General features: G+C 39.7%; 1 long non-coding RNA gene across 1 annotated transcript; it reads left to right on the plus strand.

The window, feature by feature from the left end:
* Positions 1 to 806: 806 nt before the first annotated feature.
* Positions 807 to 1,813, plus strand: LOC134654520 (uncharacterized). The gene is made up of 2 exons (XR_010097339.1): positions 807 to 1,401; positions 1,512 to 1,813. It is a non-coding gene; the product is annotated as an uncharacterized LOC134654520 (long non-coding RNA).
* Positions 1,814 to 15,796: the final 13,983 nt, after the last annotated feature.

Here is a 15,796-nt window from a genome sequence, read left to right on the forward strand (position 1 = left end):
CACATCCACATATTTCTGAACTGCTGCTTTTGTCAGTTCATAAATATGGTGAAATTGATCACTTGTATGAGCATCTGTATTTTTAAATAGCGTCATGTGCATTAGGCTTCGCAGTATTTGCAAAAATTGACCATTATACCGCATCAATAGTGTACTTCCACCACTTATTTTAATATAGTGCCTGATGATGATCTTTTCAGATTCATTGCAAATTAGGTGTAAATCATTAGACGCATAACAAAAACCGCCAACATCTTTTATATCCACCAATTTATGAAACCACTCTTTTTTGGTGGCAAGCACTTAATTCTTTTTAGTAAATGGTACACAACAAACCCTGAAGTGTACCCCACTATTTGGCAAGTGACATCTTTCTTTTTACCTCCTAATAATTCAGACTATTCAGAGAGATGATTGCAGTTATTGTCGTAGTTGTTCTCAATAGTTTCTTGGTTTCTGCGATTGTCGAATGTTTTTGAAATGTCTTCATCATTTTCATCCTCATGCCGTATCCAACAGCGGAATTGTTTATGTTTGCAGTTGAATCACCGCTTAAAATGGGAATGTTTTCTAATGGCAAGCAATTGCCACTGAATTTTTTGCTCAGTTCTAAATGAGCCAACAACTTTTTATACTCCGATTTAAACTGCCTCGTGTTGGGATTGTTATTATGGCCGCCTAGGCTTCTGATTTTCCCAAAAAACAGCTCGACATGATCTTGACTAAATTTATATGTAGTCAAAAAGGTCATTTTTTTTGTCTCAATCAGAGTCGAATACAGAGTATCTGCGCGTACGCACTATTCGCTGGGTGCGCGATGACAGCGCCAACTAGCGGTTACGATTACGGCGGACTTTGAAATGTCAAATGGCTGGATGTCATTACAAAGAGTAAGTAAACAATCAAATAATTTCAATGAAATATCGTAATTTACATATATTCTATTCGATCATTGACATCTATAGTGTCGATAATAACGTTGACCTTTTTTATTTCCCGTCTAAAATGGCACAATCAATAAATTTCAGGTAGCACACACGGACTTTCTCATGGCGGACTTCACGAGAAGTAAGTGAAGAAATAAACAAATTTAATCGAATAACGCATTTTATATATATTGCAGACGATCATTAATGACTGTAGTGTCGTTAATAATGCATACTTTTTGTGTATTTTCAGTTAAACATGGCGAAATTAATTATAAAAACTGGATTTCGAGCAATCACTCACGACATCGCTTTCCAACCACAAACAACAATTAAAGGAAAACAATTAGTCTTGGCTCAACATGTGCAAGATGTAAAAGAAGTCAAATGTGAAGATCATATGAACCACACCATTGAAGCTCGTGTAATTCGTCAAACTTCTGTGACATCGACGCCATACACAACATCCTTGAATGTAAGCTTTTTTTTCTGTTTTTGTAATCTTTAACGTAGTCACATACATACTATGATGCATTTCAATGTAATAATGAAATAGAAAGTAAAGAAATAATTTATTTTTTACAGATTGATTCTAGTCGTTATGTTACCAGTGGAAAGTGTGAATGTGTGTACAATCAGAGTGGCAGATGTAAGCATATTGCGGCTCTGATATATTACATCAACCATGAAGAAAGCTTCTCGAAAACCAGTGAAGAGCAGCAATGGGGTCGACCTAGTGCCAGACAGTTCGCCAAAGAAAAGTACTCAAAAGGGAAATACTTTCATGAAATGTATCCACCGGCAAAGAAAATTAGGTGTGATCCTTTGCCATTAGATGTTTCTGAATTGAAGGGAAAGTCATCATTAAAGTTAATAATGGAAGCTCATGCTTTGTGTTTTAATAAAGAAGAAAATGATGCATGCATTACCGAAGTTGTTAAAAATTTAGTTGACCAGATTGAGATTAATTTTCAAATAGAAGATTGCATTGAATGTTTCAATAACTTTTGTATTTTTAAAGAAGAGTTTACCAACAACTCAGTCGACCCAAGTGGCATTGGCTGTGCATAATGCAAATGCACCAAGTTTGTTCTCGACAGCTATCGTGCTGATAAAAAATAAATTTAATAAATTTGTACCAATTCGAATGCTGATGGATAATGCTTCCGCTTGTAACTTTGTAACAATGAAGTGCGCTCAAAAACTTGGAATACCAATTAGAAACAATTCACCAATGGTGAACGGTGTTGGTCTGTCGTCGACTGACACTTTTGGAATTGTCGATTGTGAGATAGTTCCTTCGAATGGGGACTCCTCATGCAAATTTTCGTTTGAAGCGTTCGTGCTTCCCGAGATCTGCCATGATATGCCACCAGAACCACTGAATGTGTCTTCTTGGAGGCATCTGAAGGATTTAGATCTCGCTGATCCATCTTTTCACAAATCTGGACCAATAGACATGTTGGTTAACGTCAACCTTTTCGCTTCTGCACTACAATCTGGCGTTGTCAAGGGCAACACAGATGAGCCCATAGCTGTCCGCACTGTTTTCGGCTGGTTGGTGATGGGTGAGTGCCCTATAAACGTTAACACTTCTAGTTCTAATTGTCATAAAAGTTCAGAAGGTGGTACGGAGAGGTGCTTTCTCGTGTCGAGTCTTTCATTAGACAATAATATTAAGCGCTTTTGGGAACTGGTAAGTGTAGATCCTCCCAAAAATATCGTTTTGTCGAAATCAGAATTGTCGTGTGAAAACCAAATGGAAACTTCATATTGTCGCAATCCCGAGGGTAGGATGGTAGTACCATTAACTTATGTCGACCCTCAGGATAAACCAAGGTTTTCAAATTCTCGTGAGATAGCTCTCAAGCGTCTCTTAAATTTAGAGAGGAAATTCAAATTGAATCCTCAGTTTCGGACAGCTTATGTCAATTTTATGGACGACTACTCCAGTTGTGGTCACATGGCGGAAGTTGATCCTCCCTTGTCGTCTGAGGGTCAGTTTTATTACATACCCCACCACGGAATTTTGCGCCCTGACTCCTCAACTACTCCTCTTCGTTGTGTTTTTGACGCCAGCGCAAAAGATTCTTCAGGGAAGTCCTTGAACGATACACTGCTGCCCGGCCCTAAATTGCAAAATAACATATTTGACTTGTTGGCTCGTTTTCGATGGCATGCAGTAGTGTTCACCGGTGACATCAAACAAATGTACCGGCAGTTCCTTGTCGATTTGCAGGACTGCGACTATCAGCGCATTTTGTGGCGTCCGTCACCTGATGACCCTGTGAAAGATTATCGTTTGGTCACAGTGCCCTATGGCGTGTCCTGTGCTCCGTATCAGGCGCTCTGGTGCATATCGAAATTAGCAAAGGAATTTTCGTCTCGCGCTCCTCAAGGTGCTGCAGTGTTGGCTAGGGATGCGTATGTCGATGACGTTGTTTCAGGTGCAGACTCTGTTGAGGATGCGTTAGGGTTGCGACAACAATTGGTGGAGATATTATCGTCTGCTCAGCTTCATCTGCGCAAATGGACTTCTAATAGCCCTGAATTTTTAGGAAGCTTGCCTGGTTCAGAGCTGTACTCAGATCAACTTCATAATTTCGAAAGCGTCCATGATTTATCGTTAAAAATTCTCGGTTTGTCGTGGCTTCCCAAGGAAGATACTTTCACATTCAAGACCTCCTTGAATGATTGTCGCTGTACGAAGCGATCGATCCTTTCGGACATCGCTCTTATCTTTGATCCTCTGGGTCTATTGTCGCCTGTCGTGTTTTTCGCAAAATATCTAATACAACTTCTATGGGTGTCTGGTGTCGATTGGGACGCAGAGGTTCCTATCGCTATCGCTCAAGAATGGCGTAAATTCAAATCGCAATTGGCGGAAATGAGCTCGTTGTCCATTCCCCGTAGAATGGTTGTAGCTTTCGTATCGTTACAGCTTCACGGGTACTGTGACGCCTCGGAGAAGGGTTACTGTGCTGTCATTTATTGTCGTGTCGTTCAAAATGACGGATCCGTTGTCGTGCGTCTGTGTCGCGCTAAAACGAAGGTGGCCCCGCTTCGTAAATGTTCTATCCAGAGATGTGAGCTGTTAGCTGCTGTATTGTTGTCGGATTTGGTTGTGTCGTTCACAGAAGCTCTAAAAGATTTTCACACCTTTGATGATATCCACGCTTGGTCAGATTCTACTGTCGCGCTGACTTGGATTCGTTCGTGTCCATCAAAGTGGAAAACTTTTGTGGCTAATAGGGTTGCGCACATACAAGAAAATATCCCCCCTAAAAATTGGCACCACGTTTCTGGTTCGGATAATCCAGCGGATTGCGGCTCCCGCGGTTTGTTACCTGCTGATTTAATCCAGAATACGCTATGGTGGGCGGGCATGAATCTAGTATAACTGGATTGGGCATGAGTGGTGGGGATAACTGACAGAACGGGATAGTCTTATGTATCTTTCAGTAGGAGTAAAAGCGAAAGCGCTATTATTGTTTGTCCTTGTCACAGTCTCACATCTTGTTTTATTCCCCACCGTAAATTGACCACCGTGATTGGTCGAATTCATTTGTTGCCCACCATAACAAATAAATTCGACTAATCATAGCGTCGCATATATGTTTTGTCCCTCACGGAGGCACGCGTAGACCACTTCTATAGGACCTTCTATGTGGGCGGGGCCTACTTGGCTGTCTAATCCTCATGAATCTTGGCCGCAATCTGAGATCTTTGCTGATCAAGCCGCTTCGAACGAGCAAAAGATCTACAGTTTGTTCACAGCCTCTAATATATCGTTGGTTGATGACATATTGAGCCGATTCTCGTCTTTGCAACGCATATTGCGTATTTTCGCTTATTGTTATCGGTTCATGCACAACTGGCAAAAGTCATCGTCGAAAATTACAGATCCGAATCTGTCGTCTGAAGAAATTGCAAAGGTTCTTCATTTTTTCGTGAAACATATCCAGGAGCGAACCTTCGCTTCAGAATTGCGGTGTTTGTTGACAGATAAGTCCACCCACTCCCTATCGAAACCCATGCGGAAATTGGCGCCGTTTGTGGATGAGCTTGGAATGCTAAGGGTGGGCGGTCGCCTTTCGAAAGGGGACCTGTCGTTCGATGTGAAACATCCACTGTTATTGCCTCGTGATCATAGGTTGACTACGCTGATCATTGAGGATTACCATCACCGGTTTATGCACCCTGGATTGCAAACGTTGCAAAATTTGATAGCCCAAGAATTATGGGTTCTCTCGGCAAGAAGGGCTATAAATTCGGTTATTTCATCTTGCATGAAATGTTTTCATGCTCGGCCTAAAGTGGCATCTCCTCCAATAATGGGCAATTTACCCTCGTTTCGAATCAATCAAATCAAATCATTTTCGTCAGCGGCAGTAGACTACGCTGGTCCCTTTGACACAAGCTTGGCCCGGGGCCGTGGTCTACGCACTTTCAAATCGTATATTTGCGTTTTTGTATGCACTGCCACCAAAGGAGTACATCTTGAGCTGGCTTCAGAGCTCACGACAGAGGCTTATCTCGCAGCTCTTCGCCGTTTCATTTCGCGCCGCGGGCGGTGCTCTAGGCTGATCTCAGATCAGGGTCGAAACTTTATTGGCGCATCCAATATGCTCCAAGATTTCATGGCTAAAGCTTCACGGGCAGAACAAATAGATTTCGTGTTTAACCCACCCGGCAGCCCACATTTCTCGGGGTTAGCCGAGGCTGGTGTAAAGTCGGTAAAGACACATCTCGCTCGCGTCGTGGGCTCTCAGCGCCTTACTTTCGAAGAGTTTTATACGGTTTTGACCCAGATTGAGGCGATGCTAAACTCACGGCCTTTGTCCCCTGTCAGCTCAGACCCCAACGACCTGTCAGTTTTGACCCCCGGACATTTCCTTACGTTGGAACCGCTCACCATATTGCCTGAAAGCAACATGGTTGATGCGAAATTAGGTCCACTTCAAAGATGGAAATTGTTACAAAAGATCCATCAGGATTTCTGGCGCAAGTGGCACCTCGAATATCTGCACACATTGCAGCAGCGCCATAAGTGGTTCGATAGCCAGAAAAACATTGTCGTCGGGACGCTCGTGCTCATTGTCAATGAGCAATGTAGCCCCATGAAGTGGAAAGTTGGCCGGGTGGTACAACTCCATCTAGGGAGTGACAGGATCTGTCGAGTTGTCACAGTTCTCGCACAGAATCGGGCGAACTTAAACGTCCAATACTTAAATTGTGTCCCTTACCTTTGCAAAACTAGTGTTCATTCACTATCGTATAGTAATAAGTATTCTATTTATTGTAGACTTAGATTAAAGTAAAAAAAAATAGTAATCGGAAAATAAACCCTAAGCCACAGCGATTCTATCTCATCCTTAATTGACACTTACTGTAAAACTGTATAAACTTGTGGAAAATACATTGTATTTTGGTGAGCGGAAAATGTTAAGGATTCTAGCTTTAAAATAATTTTGCCTGGCAACATTATCGTTCAATCTTTAAAAAAAAACTACTTCCTCTTCCCTTTTCGTATCGCGAACGAGTAATGTCGGGTGCATCTTGCTGCGCTAATTGTTTCGTGGAATATTGTCGTGTCGGTTCATCTAAAAAATTGTATGTTATCATTGTGGAAGGCTGATCAGTTGAAGAAGCACTGCTCCTGCTCTATTTCGGTGTCCACGCTGGTCTAGGTAACTCGGATTCGAGGTAAGTCTGGACGAGCCGAGGGTCTGAGGAGACTGTGCCAGCCATCACCGAGAGCTGCACCATCATCTACAACTCAGCAAGGTGAGTGCTTTCAACAATTGACCTAGCCTGTCCTAAGTTTCGTGTTATATCGTCTCGTTTCTCATCTCGTAATTTGTTCGAATACAGTCCACAAAATTTACAATCTTCTTCTTCCTCGCGTTGTCCCGGCATTTTGCCACGGCTCATGGGAGCCTGGGGTCCGCTTGGCAACTAATCCCAGTAATTGGCGTGGGCACTAGTTTTACGAAAGCGACTGCCATCTGACCTTTCAACCCAGAGGGTAAACTAGGCCCGTATTGGGATTAGTCCGGTTTCCTCACGATGTTTTCCTTCACCGAAAAGCGACTGGTAAATATCAAATGATATTTCGTACATAAGTTCCGAAAAACTCATTGGTACGAGCCGGGGTTCGAACCCGCGACCTCCGGATTGCAAGTCGCGCGCTCTTACCGCTAGGCCACCAGCGCTTCCCACCTAGTACCACAGCACCTAACCACCGTTATCGCGGATCACCGCGAACCTGTGGTAAATCGTGTGAACTAATCCTTGTAAATTTGTAGCTGGTAACATTTAAAAGACAGGCCCATTTGGCGCCATTTGTTAGACGAGAAAAAGAAGATGGTGATTGAAAGTACAAGTTTGTGCTAGTGGACAAAGTAGGTTCTAAATGTAAAACTGGAAAACTTCCAGTATTAAGTTTGCCTACATATGACAGAGATATACTTAACTGGCACTCCTTTTGGGACCAATTCAGGTCTCAAATCGACCTGAAAGATTTATCAAAGGTTGATAAATTCCTTTATTTGTCTGCGGCCTTAACGGGTGAGGCCAAAAGTTTAATCGAAGGCTTACAGGCCACAAATGCGAATTATGACATAGCGGTAGCCACACTTAATGAACGTTATGGTAGAGAGCTACATTAAAGACGCTCATTATGCAGCACTGAATAAAATAATACCGGCTACTGAAGCTATAACAGACTCTCGTAGAGTATTCAATGAAGTTGAACGTCATCTGCGGATCTTAAACGCATTAGGGGAAGATATTTCTCACAGTTTCTTTAGAACAATAATATTCGAAAATTTTCCGGAAACTGTAGTCTATGAATTAAAAAGAGTGATAAAAGATGACTCTACAAAAGAGATAAGATCGCAGCTTTCAAAATTGCTCGCAGATAAAGAAGAGGTCTCTAAAGCCAAACAGAGAAGAAAGAAAAAGAGAGGTAGAAAGTTGTACCACAGGGACTTTACAAGCGGTAGAGAATATTTCCAAAAATAATAAAAAACCATATTATAATACCCTTAGTGAAGGCCAAAGGAAGAAACCTCATCGCGACTTCTTAAGAAAACGAGCATTCAAGGGAGACCTTCAACCAGAATATGTAAAGAAACCGCGAATGGAGTGTCGATTCTGTAATACCCTTTCACATTTCAGTGATGAATGCACTAAGTATGCGACGCTAACAGAGCGGAATCATAGATTAGGCAAAAAATGCTATTTATGCCTAAAAGAAGGACACTTTATACACAATTGCAGAATGAGATTTAGATGTTACCATTGTAAAGGTAAACATCATCGGGCGCTTTGCCCAAAAAAGTCTGCTACACCTAAGGCTGCAGGTAAGAATACAACTTCAAGTCTTAAGAATGTTGATGAAAACACGATAAACTTTAGCTCAGTATGTTTTTATTCTTGTTTGCACACAGCAACTGCAGTAATAAGGAATAAGACTGAACAGGATACTCCACAGTCATGCCGCATCCTACTCGACTGTGGAAGCCAAAGGAGCTACATAACATCTAAGTTAGCTCAATCAATTAATTTCACACCGGATAATGAAGACTTGCTTATGGTATATACGTTTGGTTCAAATAAACCTAAAGAGATTATTAGTCCTGCAGCAGAAATATTCTTAAAAACCAAACGTGGCTTACAGAAGAGGATAAGAGTAAATGTAGTCCCACATATCACTAATGCTATCCCAATATTTAACCTTCCGGACAAGATATCTGTCGATGTCATAGCTGATAATGACTCATTGGGAGATATAATATAGTAAAATCCTATATAACTGTAAATATAAGTACAAGTATAAGTAGCGTAGTATAAGTAGTCTATTGTGTGCCCTTACAGGGTGTCATGAACTGGCCTCTTAAATTGTAACACCTTATTATGTACATGACAATGCAATATTGAATAAATGACTAAATGACTAAATGACTAATCAACGTACTGATCGGAAATGTCTATTATTTCTCCTTTATTAGAAGTAGTCGTCGCCATATCGGAGAGAATTTAAATTTAATTGATACCGACTTTGGTTGGATGTTAACAGGAAGTACAGATGGGAACATTTATGACAATGCTCTTTCCATAGTAACATATTGTCAATGCCACGGACCTAGTTGTCCATACTTTACAGAACCCGACTTACCTTTGAGAAATGTCGACATGAAGTTCTTATGGGCACTGGAAAGCATTTGTATAACGGACTCTCCTAAGGCAACTAGGGAAGAAGAAGCAGTGAAACTCTTCAATGATACCATCAAGTATAATAGTAAGAACTGATACCCATAATTAATAACCATAAAGTTAATCTTTAATTTCTTTTTGTGCTTTGGCGTCAACCGTGGCCTTTCCAATAGGTTTTGCGCCCAGATTAGAACCTTGGTGTCGATTGGAGGAAAAGAATATCGCGCCCACTACTCTATCCTACCCTGAAGAATGGCTGAAGGCGACAATGATGTGCCAGCAGAAAACTGAGCCGGCGCGGCCTACATGGCGCCGCCGCCCGCTGCTTCGGCTGTTTCCACAACCAGCTCGGCAACTTTGTCTTTTGTGCACTAAGGAGAAACTACAAGGTCAAGTTAACTTCTGCTGTTGGAAGTTCGCCATAAAAATGTCATTGATTTTGGAAGGTTTATGGTAGTGACCACTGTAGTAGTGACGGACGCTGCGCGCGACCAACGTGCTGGCGCGCATTGCACTTAGTCTGCACTAGGGCTTGCAATTCGAATATTTTTTATTACTATAAAAAAATCTATGTCATCCGCTGTAGTTACAGTTTCTGTGTGTTTTACGGGTATTTACAGTGAATGAGGAACGGTAGGTACCCAAATACGAAGGAAATAATATTTTTACTCTATTCCTCTCGATAGACTTCGTGAATACAGTGAAACCTAACTCAATTTAAAAGAAAACGAAATCAAAAAGTATGTTATTTTTACGGTGCGTAAGTTTTAAGTTAAAGGGTCATTCTGTATATTCAGTACAAGCGTACGTTAAGCGAATTTTTGAAGTCTAAACCTTGCCACTTATCGCAATTCTCAAATTTAATCATACCAAACCTGCCGAACTTGGTAATCTAACCATGCACCTTTAGCTGACGAATAATCCACCCAAAGGGCCTACCGCGAACCACGTTCGACGTGTTACCACCCTGTCACACTTAAGTACGAATTCACAAGTGCGCCAGAGAGGCAACACAACGAACGTGGTTCGCGGTAGGCCCTCAGTACTCACTCAACTAACTTTTCCCCTTAAATATTCCAATATTATTATAATTAGCCGGCCATTAGGAATAATAACTTGCCAAAACAAATAAAGTCAATAAAGATTCAAAATACAATGAAATTAAAGGCTTTTTTACAGGCCTCTGAGTGACAAGTTAATTTAAATCGGAAAATAATTACCTACTAAAAAAATACGTACATACATACATACATACATATATACATACATACGTGTTTGGACGGTTAAAGTTATATTATTTCACGCAACGACGCATTTATAATAAGTTTTATCAAGAAATATTAAATACGTCTAATTTTGGCGTTTTACTTGTTTTTATAAATGTGGGCATCTTATAAATAGTAGGATGATAAAATCTAGTCAATTAAGTGGATTTCTGCCAAATATCCTTAGTTTTAGCAATATGTGAAAAAAGCTTTTGAATAAAACGATAATAAACCGATTTCTCGTTCCTTTTCTTATTTTTTATAATATTCGAATAATTATTCGAATATTCGAATACGTCGTCAGAAAAAGTCGAATATTCGAATATCTGAAAGTTTCGAATATTTGCAAGCCCTAGTCTGCACCCATCTCTATATCAATATATTACCAGCTGCACCAGTGCCAAGCAAGCGTGGCACAATCTTAGAAATATATTTGAAGACAGAGGCCTTTATCGTCGAATTGTTTTGCTACGTGAACTACTGGGCCAGCTACGCCGATCACGCCGGTATGAACGCGTATATCGATCATACTATGAAATTAGTACGTTAACCATTTGTAGAACAGTTCTGCATTGATGTATACCGATTCTGCATATATATATTCTGCATATATTATTTCACGCAACGACGCATTTATAATAAGTTTTATCAAGAAATATTAAATACGTCTAATTTTGGCGTTTTACTTGTTTTTATAAATGTGGGCATCTTATAAATAGTAGGATGATAAAATCTAGTCAATTAAGTGGATTTCTGCCAAATATCCTTAGTTTTAGCAATATGTGAAAAAAGCTTTTGAATAAAACGATAATAAACCGATTTCTCGTTCCTTTTCTTATTTTTTATAATATTCGAATAATTATTCGAATATTCGAATACGTCGTCAGAAAAAGTCGAATATTCGAATATCTGAAAGTTTCGAATATTTGCAAGCCCTAGTCTGCACCCATCTCTATATCAATATATTACCAGCTGCACCAGCAAGCGTGGCACAATCTTAGAAATATATTTGAAGACAGAGGCCTTTATCGTCGAATTGTTTTGCTACGTGAACTACTGGGCCAGCTACGCCGATCACGCCGGTATGAACGCGTATATCGATCATACTATGAAATTAGTACGTTAACCATTTGTAGAACAGTTCTGCATTGATGTATACCGATTCTGCATATAGATAGATGATAAAACGTTTATTTGGATCCTGCAACTACCCAAATTAAGTTATTCATTCAACTTGGATATTACACATTAACATTCGACGAACTGGTCAACAAATTCACAGCATATTTCACGCCACAAATTAACGTCACTATGGAAAGACACAAACTATACAATCCCCGCAAGGTGAATTCCGTAGCAGCTCAAAGAGAGCTCAGAGCAAAGCTCGGTCTCCCAGGTATTGTACTTAATGAGAAACCGTTGTTCATCATTCACAAAGGCCAATCTAATAATCGGCATACATCAATGCAGAACTGTTCTATAAATAGTTAACAGAACATTTTATCGCTCACAAGCCACAAGGAAAAGTCTTGCTAATCCTAGACGGACACACATCGCATTCAAGTGCAATCGACATGCTTCAGGCAGTTCGCGACAATGATGTGATCCTGTTGTGCTTGATGCCTAGCCACACCACTTCGGCTTTACAGCCTTTAGATAGGGCAGTATTCGAACCTCTTAAAACATTCTACAATGCTGAGACAAACAAGTTTATGCGCGCTAACCCAAATAAAAAACTGAACAGATATAATACAGGAGAGCTGACTGCCAACGCGTGGATTCGTGCGGCTACTCCTGCCAACGCAATAAATGGTTTTCTAGTCAGTGGGATTTATTTGAAGGTAATTTGTGGGAAGCGTTCAGAGTGTATTGACACCGGAAGGGAGAGACTCTTACAAGAAATACACGATAAAAATATTCGGAGAGCTATGAGGAGCATCCCACCTACGGAAGAATATTTATTTGATAGACAGAACCTTTCTCAACTAGTCCAGTTGCTGGGCGGTCCGGCCGCATGGCTTATGCCAGCCATACAAAAGAAGTCTGCTCTGAAAAGGAAATCCGATGAAACCCAGCAGAGCACTTACCTGTGTTGTGTACAATAAAGTGATTACTACTACTACTACTACTACTACTTACAAAAAACCAAAAAAGTTTTTTCAGAAAGACAGTGGAGATAAAGGAAGAGGAAAGAGATCTACCTTGCGTGGCAAACGACACAACCACACCTCTAAAGAAGAAAAATTACTATATGGATTTCAGAGACGGGTGTCTGGCAGGGTTTCAAGAAAGATGGAGGTAGCTTGGAGCCAACAAATTTGTCATCAGAGCAATAACAGCATCCCGTATCCCTTTTATACGAAAGCCTCCATTGGTTTTTCCAACACCTGTTATAATAGACCGATTTGCAATCAACCCATCCAAACTAATGTCAGAAGAGATAGAGAATTTAAAGCAATCGGGTGTACTGAAGATTCGTACCAGACAGGATCCATGTTACATAACGAAGATGTCCCTGGTAAAAAAGAGTGATGGCGGTGCAAGACCCATTTTCGACTTCAGAGGTTTGAACAGTTATGTCATAACAAAAACCCTTTTATATAATCTCCCACGCCTCGGTACCGAAATATTGATATATTGATGCAATATTAATTCGTTTTATTCAGAGAGAAAATTACGTACATGTTACACGATTGATATAAGAGCATCAAAAAAAAAAGTAAACAAAACAAAAGAGCTTCAATGTACAACAGCCAGCACTTTCCAACACCTTCTCCTGATGGATGCTCATGTGGCTGCAGTATGGCACTATCACATATTAACGTTTCACAGTGTCTTGCAAACTTCACTTTAGCCAATGGCTTTGTCATTATGTCTGCTAAGTAACTGTAGGTACTTCTGTCGGGCAGTAGCTTATGTTGATCAGCCCTTGCACAAAGTTTTCGTGTTTTGTTGCAGGAACGAGATTTTACAAGCTGTATCGAACTTTGGTTATCGACATGCAGATTTACTTTTGCTTCTATATCTACTATTATCAATATAATAGTACATAGTTTATTTTTTCTTCCTCTTTTAGTTCTGATCCGACTTCTTCCAGTTGAGTGCATATTTCCTGTATTTTTGTAAGGTGTTCGTTAAACGATGTTGTATCTTTATACTTATTTGATGTCGCTTAACTGTCTTCTTAAAAATAATTTGCTTCACGCTCCTTTATCTTTGAAATTATATATCTTCTACATTTTTGAACATCGCGTATGCTATCTTCTCTTATGTATTCTCGGTGGCTATCTGCCACTGTGGCAACTAAGATGGTTGCGCACGCGCTTCCATTTTCTCATTAGCTTTATTATCGGAATATGTCACAATTTGTATTGCCTCCAGGCACGAATTTTCTTTAAGGGCGTCCCCTATCTGAATGACCTCGCGCGTTCCAACTCCCTTGACCCCCTTCCTCGTTCTTCAGCTTATACAACGTTACGTGTGTGCATCGCCATCTAGTAAATACGAATTAAACTACGACGAGCGTTCAATACTACTGCGGACATCTAGCGGATTTGTTCCGTATTATTACGACGCCCAGTTATTACTTGATTTTATAGGCCGAGAGCTGACAACTAACTTACTATACTACTAACTTTGAATACCGATTTTACTGCTTATCGATTATTTTTAGCATTAGAAAGAACTTCGCAGAAGTAAGCTTCTGGTTCCAAATAGAACACTGCGGTAAAATTTTGTAGTAGGTAAATTATAATTATTGACCATGCTACATTAGATAATTCCATATTCATTTACATTTAAGGAGCCTGGTAAAAACTGCACGATACATCTGTGTGCAGTTCTTTCTAATGCTAAAAAAAAAACGAAATTTAGAAGGTTTAAATAGTAAAATCGGTTCAATGAATTTGTGTGTCAACTCATACAGAGTGTTAATTTGTAATTGTTAATTGTGCCACATTTTGTATGATTTCTCTGACCATCCATCTCGACAACTTTTATTACGGGAGGAACTCACGAAAATAAAATAGCTGTTTCATACATTTAGGTCAAGTCAGCAATGAACTTTTGTATGAAACAGATGTTTTTGTTTTCTTGATTTCATAGTTGCTTTCATAAATGTTTTTAAATGTATTGATTGATAGTCTACATGTACAAGTAGGTATGCAAAATTTGGCTCAATTGCAAATGAACAGCCTAACAGCAAAATAATGGGTGCACAGCACTTGGGACTATTGGAACAACAAAGTCGACCTGGACAGAAGTTAAACATGTAAGTACCTTATCGCTGTCATTAATTAACTACGTTACGAAGACAATGTTCTTAAACGCTCAGCTACTTGTCAGTCCATTGTCTATTTTATGGAGTACACAGGATTAATATACACTCGTTAATTTTTAAATAATGATATTTATTTTTAATTAATAAATCTTTTTTTTTTCTTTATGCATATTGAGTATGTAATTATGTATGACGTATGTAAGTATTTACTAAGTAATGTTGTCAACATTTCGTAACATTTTTTTATGAAAAAGTAACATGGTGCACTGCACTGTTTCGTGACATTGTAGTACCTACATAATGGTACGAAATTGTCTCTTAGGATCTCTTAGGTTGCATTAATATGGTCGCTCGTTATTCAATAAATACGTACATACATTTTGAGAGATACATGTTATCTACTCACTTTTTTCTTGTTTATCATTTTTTTTATCTTCTTTTTTCTTGGTTCCTTCTTCTATATAGGCAGGATTTCTGATGGGCATGTTCCGAGGGTGACGAGGATCAATTAGTTCAGAAAGTATGCAGTTGATATAAAATTTTGTCAATTTTGGTTCCATCTTCTCCTGCTTCGTCTTTGTTGATAATTTCGACCCTCAGCGGTTCATTTTCGCTGCCCCATACAGCAAATATACATTTTGAGCGTTGTCCTATACGTAACTGGCCTTGGACTTGGTAAAACCAATTATGATTTTTGTAAATGTCGTCGTGACCATACTTATTTATTTTCCAGAAGGTTACTTTTTTCTTTGTCGCTTCGTCTATGCCGATTCCGTGTGCTGTTATTACTGAATCGCGATTAGAAAGGGATTGAGATAGCTGTCAATCCATATTGATTTTGACGTAAGTGTATGGAAATCTGTTATTTCTAATCCCTTTCTGATCGCGGCATGATAATATGTAGTGAGGCCACACAGCTGACCACAGCTGATCAGCTGACAAATAGATAAATTATAATTCTTTTTCACGCTTCAATAATGTAGCGTTAATTTATTTCTTAGTAAAATAAATAAATAATAGTCATGGCAACCGATAAGTATCGATGTCGATATTATCGACTTTTCCAGTCCCGCGGGCTACTTGTTTACGCGATAGCCGGCGCCATG

Source organism: Cydia amplana, chromosome 15 (genome assembly GCF_948474715.1).
Source record: "Cydia amplana chromosome 15, ilCydAmpl1.1, whole genome shotgun sequence".
NCBI lineage: Eukaryota > Metazoa > Arthropoda > Insecta > Lepidoptera > Tortricidae > Cydia > Cydia amplana.